The following is a 12,573-nucleotide window of genomic DNA, read 5'->3' on the forward strand; positions in this document are numbered from 1 at the left end:
TCTGGCCCAGTAATGATGTACTGTTTCATCGGGCTCTTGCCGTATTTGAGATAGATTTCTTATGTTTGGGTAGGCGGGTGGAATCATGTTCGGAACCCCGCTCGATCTGAGGCTCAAAGGCCAAGAAGCTTCCGGATTCGGAAGCTTGGTTTGCTGGATGCTTTCCAACGAATCTGGTCTGATGCCTGACTTTAGGTTTAGTATTTGATTAGCGTCCGTCCCTCCGCGGGAATCCGGCATGGAGGGATCGGGAATCCGGACATAGTTGGTTTTTTACATAGAAGAAGAGTCGCCGCATTGTTCCTCTACCACAACAACATGGTGGGTAACCTGGGGAGAGTTAATTTCTCTCAGATCGGTTTTAATCCCAATATGATCATAGTCGGTAGCGACTCCCAGGGCGGCGATGCGATCCAAGAGCTCGTTTACAGAGGAGAGCTCAATCGGATCTAGCTGCTCGGCGAATTCCGAGCTGACGTGAAGATCGCTTTTAATGACCTGAGAGGTCATTGTCGGAGCGGTGGCCGAACAGGCGGTCATAAGAAAACCGCCTAACCGGATAGTCTGGCCGGCGGCCAAAGCTCCCTTGACGATGGTGCCATCTTTAAAGACGGGAAAAGGCATCCTTCCTGATGGTGACGGCACAGAGGAACTCTCAATGAAAGCACCAATGTCGGTGTCAAAACCGGCGGATCTCGGGTAGGGGGTCCCGAACTGTGCGTCTAGGCGGATGGTAACAGGAGACAAGGGACACAATGTTTTACCCAGGTTCGGGCCCTCTTGATGGAGGTAAAACCCTACGTCCTGCTTGATTAATATTGATGATGTGTGTTACAAGAGTGGATCTACCACGAGATCAAGGAGGCTAAACCTTAGAAGCTAGCCTATGGTATGATTGTTGTTCGTCCTATGGACTAAGGCCATCCGGTTTATATAGACACCGGAGAGGGCTAGGGTTACACAAAGTCGGTTACAATGGTAGGAGATCTACATATCCGTATCGCCAAGCTTGCCTTCCACGCCAAGGAAAGTCCCATCCGGACACGGGACGAAGTCTTCAATCTTGTATCTTCATAGTCTTGGAGTCCGGCCGATGATGATAGTTCGGCTATCCGGACACCCCCTAGTCCGGGACTCCCTCAGTAACCCCATTTTGAGCTTAAACAATGAGTATGGCCTATGATCAAGTGTTCTCACTTGACTCCTAAGTCAATGTACTCTAACATAGGTGACTTTGTCGCCGACCAATTCTAGATGAAGTTCTCTCGTGTTCCTTTCTGTGCTCTTGCATTTGTCTCATGCATATTTGTTTCCCCTTTCAAAAAAAACTTCATCTAGATTTATTTTAAGTTTCTTATTTTTACTTTCTGTTCTGCATTCCCTGCATCCAATTCATTGCAAATCATTCAGTTAATTCCTTGCAAATCCTTGTGAGATCTTACTTGTCTAGTGAGCTGAGGTGACAATTGTTTTCTCTGTAATGAACTCGGTCACACCGGCCTATTATACTCGGTCCAACCGAATCCTTTCTGTGCTACCGAAGCATACAACCCGGTGCCACCAATTTCACAACAGGAAAAACAACTTGCCACTTGAACCTGTGTTTTCTTAAACCAACTCCACTCAATGAATCTTGTCCTCTACCAGCATCACAATTTTCTTGCTGCTTTGATCTGTGACTCAAGGACCAAACCCATGTGACAACAAATCCAGAAGACCCTTCTTGGAAATTGATGTCAAAGGGGGAGAGAGAGATCACATCAAAACTTTATCTATAGAGAGAGATCACATCAATACTTTATCATATCTCTAGGGGGAGAGAAGACTCAAGGGGAGAGTAATCTTCAAGGATCCCAGATGCTTGGTGTTCAAGAGGAGAGATGTTACATGTCTTCTAGAGGGGAAAGACATGTTCATATGTGCTTATTTGTCTTGTAGAGGGGAAATACATGTTCATATGTGCTTATTTGCATTATCTCTGTTCATTTGTTTCTTTTAGCTCTGATCTTCTGTTCCCTATCTTCTCCTAGTATCCCATGCTAGATTTAGGGGGAGCAAGACATTCAAGGGAAAGAAAGTCTTTAAATTCATTGCATATCTTTACCTTTGGGGACATGTCTAATCCAATGTGGTACTTGGTACTCACTCTCTACATGTCATCCCAGTCTTGGTATTCTTGTGGTTTCTTCTTGTTTGCTCCAGCTAGTAGATGCATCTGTGTTATCTAACCTTATTTTCACAGGTTCATCCCATCCTAAGCCAACTCAAGACCACAAGGTAAGTATATGCATCATAGTCATGTGTATGAGGAATTCTTGCTAATGTACATACTGTTTGCAAGAAGGACTCATGAGCATGAAGGTACATTTCCCACAATTCTTTGCTCCGATCATATAGCCAAGATACATCTAACACATTGCCTGCTTTGTCATGATTATGCATTCACATGCTTCCCTATTCCATATTCACATGATTGCATACATGTAGGGGGAGCCCATGCATGTTACATGTCTTTCCAAAGCTTTACTTGTTATTCTCTAGATATCCTCTATCTAAAGCTTTGATGTATGATTGGCATCAATTACCAAAAAGGGGGAGATTGAAATCACAAGTGCTCCTTGGGTGATTTTGGTAATTAATATCAACATATCTCTTGTTGGACTAACACTTTTACCTAATATGTTTCAGATAAGTTCAACAATGAAGTGGCATGGACAAAAGGATGTGGAACCCCTTCATGGTGCTAAGGACAAAGGATTGGCTCAAGCTTCAAGCTCAAGACTCTGCATTTTCTATTTTAGTGATCCAAGATCACATTGAGTCTATAGGAAAAGCCAATACTATCAAGAATGGATGAGGTGTTGCTTAATGAGGTTCTTGCTTCATAGTGCTTAGTGATATGCTCCAAAACCCTCAACTACTTTCCCACATCCACATATGACCTAAACCAATAGTCTAACTCGGCCCCACTGATTCTTTCTATCCGGCGCCACCGAGTTCAGATGTCATAGCCATTGCCACAAACCCTAGGCAAATCGGTCTCACCAATAGGGATCTCGGTCTCACCAAGATGGGATTGCAATCTCTCTGTGTATGTCCATTACCAGAACCGGTTCCACCAAGTTTGAGTAATCGGTCCTACCGAGATTACAATGTAAACTCTCCGTGTCCTTTTCGTGACGTTTTGGTCTCACTGAGATTAGCGAATCGGTCACATCGAGTTTACCTGACCAACTCTCTGGTTAGCTTATTACCCAAATTGGTCCTATCGAGTTTGTGTAATCGGTCTCACCGAGATTACGTTATGCCCTAACCCTAACCATATCGGTCCTACCAAGTTGCATGTCAATCCCACCGAAAATCCTAACGGTCACTAGGTTTACTGAATCGGTCAGACCGAGTTTCTCAATTCGGTCCCACCGAGATTGGTAAATTGTGTGTAATGGTTAGATTTTGTGTGCAGGCTATATATACCCCTCCACCCCCTCTTCATTCGTGAGGAGAGCCATCAGAACAAACCTACACTTCCAACTTACCATTTCTGAGAGAGAACCACCTACTCATGTGTTGAGACCAAGATATTCCATTCCTACCATATGAATCTTGATCTCTAGCCTTCCCCAAGTTGCTTTCCACTCAAATCTTCTTTCCACCAAATCCAAATCCTGTGAGAGAGAGTTGAGTGTTGGGGAGACTATCATTTGAAGCACAAGAGCAAGGAGTTCATCATCAACACACCATTTGTTACTTCTTGGAGAGTGGTGTCTCCTAGATTGGCTAGGTGTCACTTGGGAGCCTCCGACAAGATTGTGGAGTTGAACCAAGGAGTTTGTAAGGGCAAGGAGATCGCCTACTTCATGAAGATCTACCTCTAGTGAGGTAAGTCCTTCGTGGGTGACGGCCATGGTGGGATAGACAAGGTTGCTTCTTCGTGGACCCTTTTTGGGTGGAGCCCTCCGTGGACTCGCGCAGCCGTTACCCTTTGTGGGTTGAGGTCTCCATCAACGTGGATGTACGATAGCACCACCTATCGGAACCACAGCTCAAAAATCACCGTGTCTCCAAATTGCGTTTGAATTCTCCAAACCCTTCCCTTTACATTCTTGCAAGTTGCATGCTTTAGTTTCCGCTGCTCATATACTCTTTGCATGCTTGCTTGATATGTATTGTGTTTGTTAAACTTGTGCCTAAACTCCACTTAAAATTAGAGAAATTAAAAACTGCTACTTTTAGCACTTAGTGTCTAATCACCCCCTCTAGACACCTCTTCTCGATCCTCTCAGGAACGCCTTGCCCGTGAGGGTGCGTGATGAAGAGTGGTGCCCGCAGTCCCCACCGTGTATGTCAGCTAGTAGCTCGAGACCCTGTTCCCTAGAGATGCATCGTATATAAACATCCTTGGGCCGCTTACAGTACAACTCACCATCCTGGATGTAGTATGTCGTGACCTGGCAAACCACGTGCTCTGCATATTCCTCCTTCTCTGGCAGGGTCCCCTGAAGCAAGTACACCTTGAATTCCTCGGTGCAGCACCCCTCCTGGGGCTTGAGCGCGAGGAGCAGACGAGCCCCCGAGGTCGGGCCGCAGGCGGGGGCACCTACCACAGGTGATCGGGGGAGATCCTCCTGAGGGTGTGCTAGTTCCGCGGTAGTGGGAGCTGCTGATGGTTGGAAGAGTCGCTCCTCAAACATGCCCGACTCTTGAGGCAGGCGCCAGGACGCCCTTTTGGCAATGTCGTCCGCCTCCTTGTTCGTGCCTCGCGGCACATGTTGCAATTCTAAGCTCAAGAATCGCTTTTTCGTTTTGCGTACCTCTTCCAGGTACGCCTCCATGTGCTCGTCCTTTGGGGTATACTCTTTGTTGGAGAAGTTGACGAGGATCTGGGAGTCACCCCTGATGGTGAGGCGCCTCACCCCTAACGCTGCTGCAGCCCTGAGGCCGGCAAGCAGGCCCTCAAACTCTGTGATGATTTTGGAGACCTTCTCGCCCTGCTAGAAGCAGAGCTGCACAGCATAGCAGAGCTTGTCCTTGGTGGGTGAGATGAGCACTGCCCCAGTCCCCGCACCATGACATGCGAACGCACTGTCGAAGTACATGATCCACCCGTCCAGCGCCTTGTCTCCGGGCAAGAGGAAGCGATCCTCGCATATTCCGCAGTCGGGGCATCAGTCCATTCCGCCATTAAATCTGCGAGGGTCGCGCCCTTGATGAGCCTGGTGGTGCTGAACTCCTGCTAGAATGTCTGCAGCTCAATGTTCCATTCCGTGACCCTTCCAGCGGTGTTAGGACTCCGAAGTACTCTCTCCAATGGGTAGGCGGAGACGACCTTGATGGGGTGGCCCTGGAAGTAGTGGTGCAGCTTCCGAGAGGCGACGAGGAGCACGAGCAAGAGCTTTTGCGGCATGGGGTAGCGCACCCTTGCCTCCCATAGAACCATACTGACAAAGTAGATCGGATGCTCGATGAGGGAGGAGGTGTTGGCGAGGTCCTGTATTTCTCGAGGGTGTGGGCCTTCAGGAGTCTTGCTATTCGCCGCATCAGACACGACCTCATGAGCCCCGCCGGCTGGGGGGTCGGATGGGGCCTCAGGAGTAACGTGGTCCAGCGGTGCAGTTGAGGCCTCATGAGCTCCGTCCTGGGGCTGCGGCAGCTTGCGTGGTGCCGAGGAGTGATACGTCTCCAAGGTATCTATAATTTATGAAGTATTCATGCTATTATATTATCTGTTTTGGATGTTTAATGGGCTTTATTATACACTTTTATATTATTTTTGGGACTAACCTATTAACCGGAGGCCCAATCCAAGTTGCTATTTTTTTGCCTATTTCCGTGTTTCGCAGAAAAGGAATATCAAACGGAGTCCAAACGGAATGAAAACTTCGAGAGAATCGTTTTTGGAACAAACGCAATCCAGGAGACTAGGAGTGGACGTCAGGGAAGCAATGAGGTGGCCATGAGGGTCCAGGGCGCGCCTTACCCCCCTGGGCGCGCCCCCCTCGTGGGCCCTTTGTGGCTCCCCTGACCGACTTCTTTCGCCTATATATACTCACGTACCCTGAAAACATCGAGGAGCACAATAGATGAGGAGTTCCGCTGCCGCAAGCCTCTGTAGCCACCAAAAACCAATCGGTACCCTGTTCCAGCACCCTGCCGTAGGGGGGATCCCTCACCGGTGGCCATCTTCATCATCTCGGAGCTCTCCAAGACAAGGAGGGAATAGTTCACCCTCAGGGCTGAGGGTATATACCAGTAGCTATGTGTTTGATCTCTCTCTCTCTCTCTCTCTCTCTCTCTCTCGTGTTTTTGATTCGGCACGATCTTGATGTATCGCAAGCTTTGCTATTATAGTTGGATCTTATGATGTTTCTCCCCCTCTACTCTCTTGTAATGGATTGAGGTTGTGTCTTAAGATGTTATTCTAGTATGAACTCTATGATAGATTGAACGGAAAGAATAGCTTCGTGTTATTTTACTACGCACTCTTGAATAGATCGATCAAAAAGGATAACTTTGAGGTGGTTTCGTACCCTACAATAATCTCTTTGTTTGTTCTCTGCTATTATTGACTTTGGAGTGACTCTTTGTTGCTTGTTGAGGGATTGTTATATGATCCAATTATGTTATTATTGTTGAGAGAACTTGCACTAGTGAAAGTATGAACCCTAGGCCTTGTTTCCTAGCAGTGCAATACCATTTATGCTCACTTTTATCATTAGTTACCTTGCTGTTTTTATATTTTCAGATTACAAAAACCTTTATCTACCATCCATATTGCACTTGTATCACTATCTTTTCGCCAAACTAGTGCACCTAAACAATTTGCCATTGTATTGGGTGTGTTGGGGACACAAGAGACTCTTTGTTATTTGGTTGCAGGGTTGTTTGAGAGAGACCATCTTCATCCTACGCCTCCCATGGATTGATAAACCTTAGGTCATCCACTTGAGGGAAATTTGCTACTGTCCTACAAACCTCTGCACTTGTAGGCCCAACAACGTCTACAAGAAGAAGGTTGCATAGTAGACATCAAGGAGCCCCTCCATGGGCCCTCGGTCGGGCACTCTTCCCTGAGCGCCACTAGAGCGGCGCTGGCAGAGTGAGGCGTGGCGGCCAAGTAGAGCACCAAGGGCTCGAGGGGATGCGGTGCCACCATCACCGGTGGGCTGGTGAGGTATCTCTTGAGGTCTTGGAAAGCCGCATCAGCTTCAAGGTTTCACTCGAACGACCCCTTCTTTTTCATCAATTTGAAGAACGGGAGGTCAGGGTATGTATTCGGTTTTTTCGGTTTGGTTTGGTTTGGTTTATATGGTTTTTATACTTTGGTTTATACGGTTTTATAGATAGATACGGTCCGGTTTCAGTAATAACCGTTTAATTTCGGTTCGGTTTCGGTAATAACCAAAATAACCAAAGTTGACGCGAATTTTTGAACAATGCATAATTTTTTTGTGACATGATTCAATTTGTGTATGTAGGTTAGTTTTTTCTTTTGAGAACTATGTACATAGATTAAATCATTAGATGTCATACATGATTTGGTGGGGCATATATGTATCATGTACGACGTGCACCAGATCGAAGCATATATGACTGTTTCTGATTAGGCGTTGAGCTGTTGACAGAGATGTATGCACGTACTAGGAAAATTTTAAGGATAAGACAGGGAAAGAGCACCACGTGCGCTACGGTAGCCTCTAGGTTTTTTGTACGTGAAAAAATGCCACGAAATACCATAGCGCTAGCCTGTAGCCTCCAGGCTCCTGGTCCAAGCGCAGTGCCAGCCCAACGCATGCATTGGGCAGCCAAGGGCCCAAGTGCCAGGCGCTAGCCTCCAACTCGGGCGCCAGCCGCGCCACGCAATTTAGTACCACCTCGCGGAGCGAGCAGGATTGAGATGGGTGGATGGCTATAAAATGAGGGGTGACGGGAGGATTCAACTCAGGGCTTTGGTTGTTTAACACACAACAAAGCTAGTTTCGGTTTAATTCGTTTTAACCGAAAAACCGTCGGTTTATAACCGAAAAAACCGAAGGTTATATGGTTTTTGAAATTGAAAACTGAAACTGAAACCAAAACCTGGGAAAACCGAAATTCGGTTCGGTTTGTTTTTTTGGTTCGGTTTTGGATTTTCAGTTCGGTTTTCCACAGGCTGAACAGGAGGGCACACTCCCCTAACTTGGACATGAAGCGCCCCAGCGAGGTCACACAGCCCACCAGCTTCTACATCTCCTTGAGGGTTCGTGGTGGGCTCATGTCTTCTATGGCCTTGACTTTCTCCGGGTTGGCATCGATTCCTCCGTGTGACACCAAGAAACCCAACAGCTTGCCGAAGGGGACACCAAACACACACTTCTTGGGGTTGAGCCGCAGGCTTGCGTAGGCTGGCAAATGTTTCCTCTAGGTCCTCGATCAGGGTCCTTGCCTCCCGAGATTTCACCACTATGTCATCGACGTAGGCCTCAACGTTCCTCCCGAGCTGTTGGCCCAGTGCAATGTGCATTAGCTGCTGAAAGGTGGCCCCAACATTACACAGTCCGAATGGCATGCAGGTGTAGCAGTACACCCCGCATGGGGTCAAGAACGTCGAAGGAGCACAACAGATCACACTTAGTAGTGGAGTCGACGATCTGGTCGATGCCCAGGAGCAGGAAGGGGTCCTGAGGGCAACCCTTGTTGAGTTTGGTGAAGTCGACACACATGCACTCCTTCCCACCCTTCTTGGGGACAATGACCGGGTTCGCCAGCTACTCCGAGTATCGCACCGCCTAGATGACACCAGCATCTTGCAGCTTGCGGGTCTCTTGGATGATGAACGCTTTCTTCTTGATGGACTATCGTCGTGCCTTCTACTTCACTAGGCGCACATTTGGGCACACCCTCAGGTGGTGCTCGATTATCCCCCTCGGAACCCAACTAGGTCCCTGGGCTCCCATGCGAACACTTCCTTGTTGGTGCACAACAAGCTGACCAACGCCCTCTCCTGGTCCGGAGAGAGGCCAACACCTATCGTGAAGACAGCGCTAGACGCTCCGTCTTAATCAACTGGTACTTGTTTCGTCTTAGCTCGATGTTGAGAAAATAACCGCTTCTTCTTGGCTGGTGCGGCCCCCGAGGCCTCCGGGGCTCCTTTCCCACTCGGCTGGGCGGTTGCCGCGGTCTTGAATGTAAGTTTGAGGGCCAGCAGCGTATCCTTGGTGTCCTCTACCACCGTAAGGACGCTGTTGCTCCTTGACATCTTCATGAGGTTGTAGGCTGGGTGAGTTGCTACCATGAACTTGGCTAGAGCTGGGTACCCAAGGATGGCGTTGTATGAGAGGCTGATCCGGGCGATGTCGAAGTTGATAAGCTCGGCATGGTAGTTGTCGCGGGTGCCAAAGGTGACGGGGAGGCGGATCTGCCCTAGGGGCTGTGGAGCCGTCGCTGACACTGGAGAAGGGCTTGGTGGGGTGTATCTGGCCATAAGGTACATGGAGCAAGCCGAACACCTCCATAGAGAGCACGTTGAGGCTGGCACCACCATCGATGAGGGTCTTGGTTACTGCCACATTGTAGATGGTGGGGGTGCAGAGCATCGCGAGTGCGGCTATGCCCGTTGTGGAAGTGGGAGGGTCCTCCGAACCGAAGGTGAGGTCGGCCTTGGGCGCTGCCCAGCCCGGGGGAGCCCCCGGCTGCATGCAGAAGGCACCCACTTGGCGGAAGAACTGCTTGACGTGGCGGTTCGAGGGTGGCGCTTGCGAGGCACCGAGGAGGGCCGCAACAACGTGGGGCGCCGACGCTGCGAATCGCACGATGAAGAGGCTGTGCAGCTCGTCCCAGGAAGCCACATAAGATTTTGGCAAGTTGAGCAGACAGGCGCGTGGCACACCCACGAGGGACTTGGGGAGCCAGTTGGCCATGACCTTGTCGTTCCCGCCGACTACCCAAACTGCCTCCTCGTACGCCTGGAGGAAGCCAGCCGGATCTGCCGTGCCGCCGTACCGGGGCGGCAGCTCCGGCCAGAACTTGGGTGGACACTGCACCCGCCGTAGAGTGGGGGCGAAAGCCTGGTGGCCCATGGCTCCACCAAAGGTGCGTGACGGTCCGGTCGGCATTGGTGCGCTTGCCATTGGGGCCAGCATTGGAGCGCAGCGGACGGAGCGGTGGGTCTTCAATGCACCCCTACCTGGCGCGCCAAATGTCAGATTACGGGTTCCGCAAACCCTTGAGAGGTTTGAACTCTGGGGTGTGTGTTAAGATCTCACTCTCCCCAGCCTACCAACTCACTAATCTCACAACCTAACATGTCGAGCTCGAAGGAAACGGGACACAACAGTTTACCCAGGTTCGGGTCACCTTGTGGTGTAAAACCCTACTCCTGCTTTGTGGTGGATTTGCCTCGAGGGGATGAGGAAGAACTAGTACAGTGGAGAACAACCTCAGGAGGCGTGTTCTTGGGCTCAAGTGAGTTGGTGAGCTGGTGAGGGTGGATTGGATCCCCTCGGCCCCCTCTCCATGGTGGTGTCTAGGTCCTATTTATAGTGTCCTTGGTCCTCTTCCCAAATGGATGCGGGAAGGGATCCCACAACGGCCAAATTTGAAGGGAGACATCAAGTACATCTTATCTTGGCTAATGTGTTCTTCTCCTGCAAAAGCCTCTGGTCGTGATGCTGCGGTGGGCTCGGCGATGACCTCCATCATGCCGTCCTGGCGATCTTGGTCTTTTTGCACAAGAATGGAAACCTTTGGCTGCTTCCTCGGGACTCCGCGCCAGCTGCTTGCCTCCTTTGCACCAAAGAGGAAACTGGTACTCTGCGCCTGCTGGTTCCCGCCTGGCGCCCACCTGGCCTTGGTTGTCATGGCTCACATCATCCGAACATCGCGAGGTGAGCCTTGCATAGAAATCTACGCACCTCTGGAGCCCTTTGGAGTTCTTGATGTCGTCCGCCTCACGAGGCTTGGCCCCTCACGAGGTTCTTGGGTTGTCAATGTCAAAACTGGGCCGTACCAGGCCGTTGAGGGAGCCGCTCCGCGAGCCGCAGACAGGCAAGTCTGGGTACCCTGTATCTAGAACGCCGATAGCCTTATACGGTCCGTATTATTCGTGGACCAATAACGACCAGCAAAATGGGCCGTAAACGGGCTAGAGTGGAAATCATGTGTTTATGGCCCGGCCATAACGGGCCGTTAATAGGCCGAAATGTATAACGGGCTTAATTCTATCGAGAGGCATCACATGTCGTTAATGGGTCGTATTCGACGACGCTATGAAAACAACCCAACGGGTTAACGGGCCACAAACGGGACGAGTGTAACCACGGGCTGAATTTGGCCTACAAGCAGAACATGCCAGTAACGGGCCGTAAGTAACCGAATGCTGGAAATGAGCCCAAGAAAAAATTGGCCCTTAGAAGGCCGAAAGTTAACACGGGCTAGAAATGGCCCAACGGAATAATGGGCCGTTAATGGGTGTAAAGCGTTACACTATTCATTATGGGCCAGTTTCACCACATTCCTTTAAAGGGCAAAGAGTTACAAAGGACCTCGTATGGGGCGAAAGACATCATGGGCCATACATGGGCCGAAAGTTAAAATGGACTGGAATCACATTGGAAGGCTCAGATAATGCTACTGGTCCCAATTCGGATAGGCGATAACAGGTCGTGAGTTAGCAGGCTATAAATGGGCTATATGCAAATAGGCCATTAACAGGATTTCTACGTGCCGGCCCACTACCTTTTGACCAAGTCAAACGTGCCAGCCTTTTCACCTAAATGGGCCTCGGTTGGGCCGTGCCATGTTTCAACGTATCATAGGCACCTCCCGTCCAATGAGTAGATGACATCTATCCTAACGTTGAGCTGACACGTGGTTCCTCTGGCCATTGAGAATTTTACACATGGAAAATCCCCATTGGTTCGGGCTGTTAACGGGTTATTGGATCCAAACCGGAACACGATAGCTTAATGGCGACCCGTTACGGTGGATGCCACATGTCGGTTACCCTTGACGAAAGCACTTCCATGATGCGACATTTATTGTCATGGAAGTGGACACTTCCGTGATGATAATTTTGGTAATGTCATGGAACACTCACTACAAAAAAAGACACATCCGTGGCATTTTGGGCCGAACGATTTTTTCCTGTCATACTTATGACACTTCTATGATGATAATTGTGACAAAACCCGGTATCATCATAGATGTGGTGGGCTCCTACTTCTATGACAAAAAATCATGACAGAAAATGGGCTTTTCATCTTGGGCGGGCCGGAGATGCAGCTGCATGACATTCTTTGGGCTGTCCATGACGGAAAAAACCGTGGTAGAAGCGAGGGCAAGGAAAATTTCAGGGAGTTCCTAGTTATGGTGGGTGGTCAAGGGCCGAGCGATGCGCGTTTCTCTCATACACGTACGCGCATGTGTGCGAGGCGTTGGGCTCTAACTTAACCCGAGCGAGGCGTCGCCTAACTGAACCCGAGCGATTGCACTGCAGGCTACGCGTTACTGAACCCGAGTGATCGAGCGATTCCTTCGCTATTGCTGCTAACTGAAGCCGATCGATGCTGCCTTTGGATGAACAGTGAGCGTTGCAGG

This window comes from Triticum aestivum, chromosome 1B (genome assembly GCF_018294505.1).
Source record: "Triticum aestivum cultivar Chinese Spring chromosome 1B, IWGSC CS RefSeq v2.1, whole genome shotgun sequence".
In the NCBI taxonomy this organism is placed as follows: domain Eukaryota; kingdom Viridiplantae; phylum Streptophyta; class Magnoliopsida; order Poales; family Poaceae; genus Triticum; species Triticum aestivum.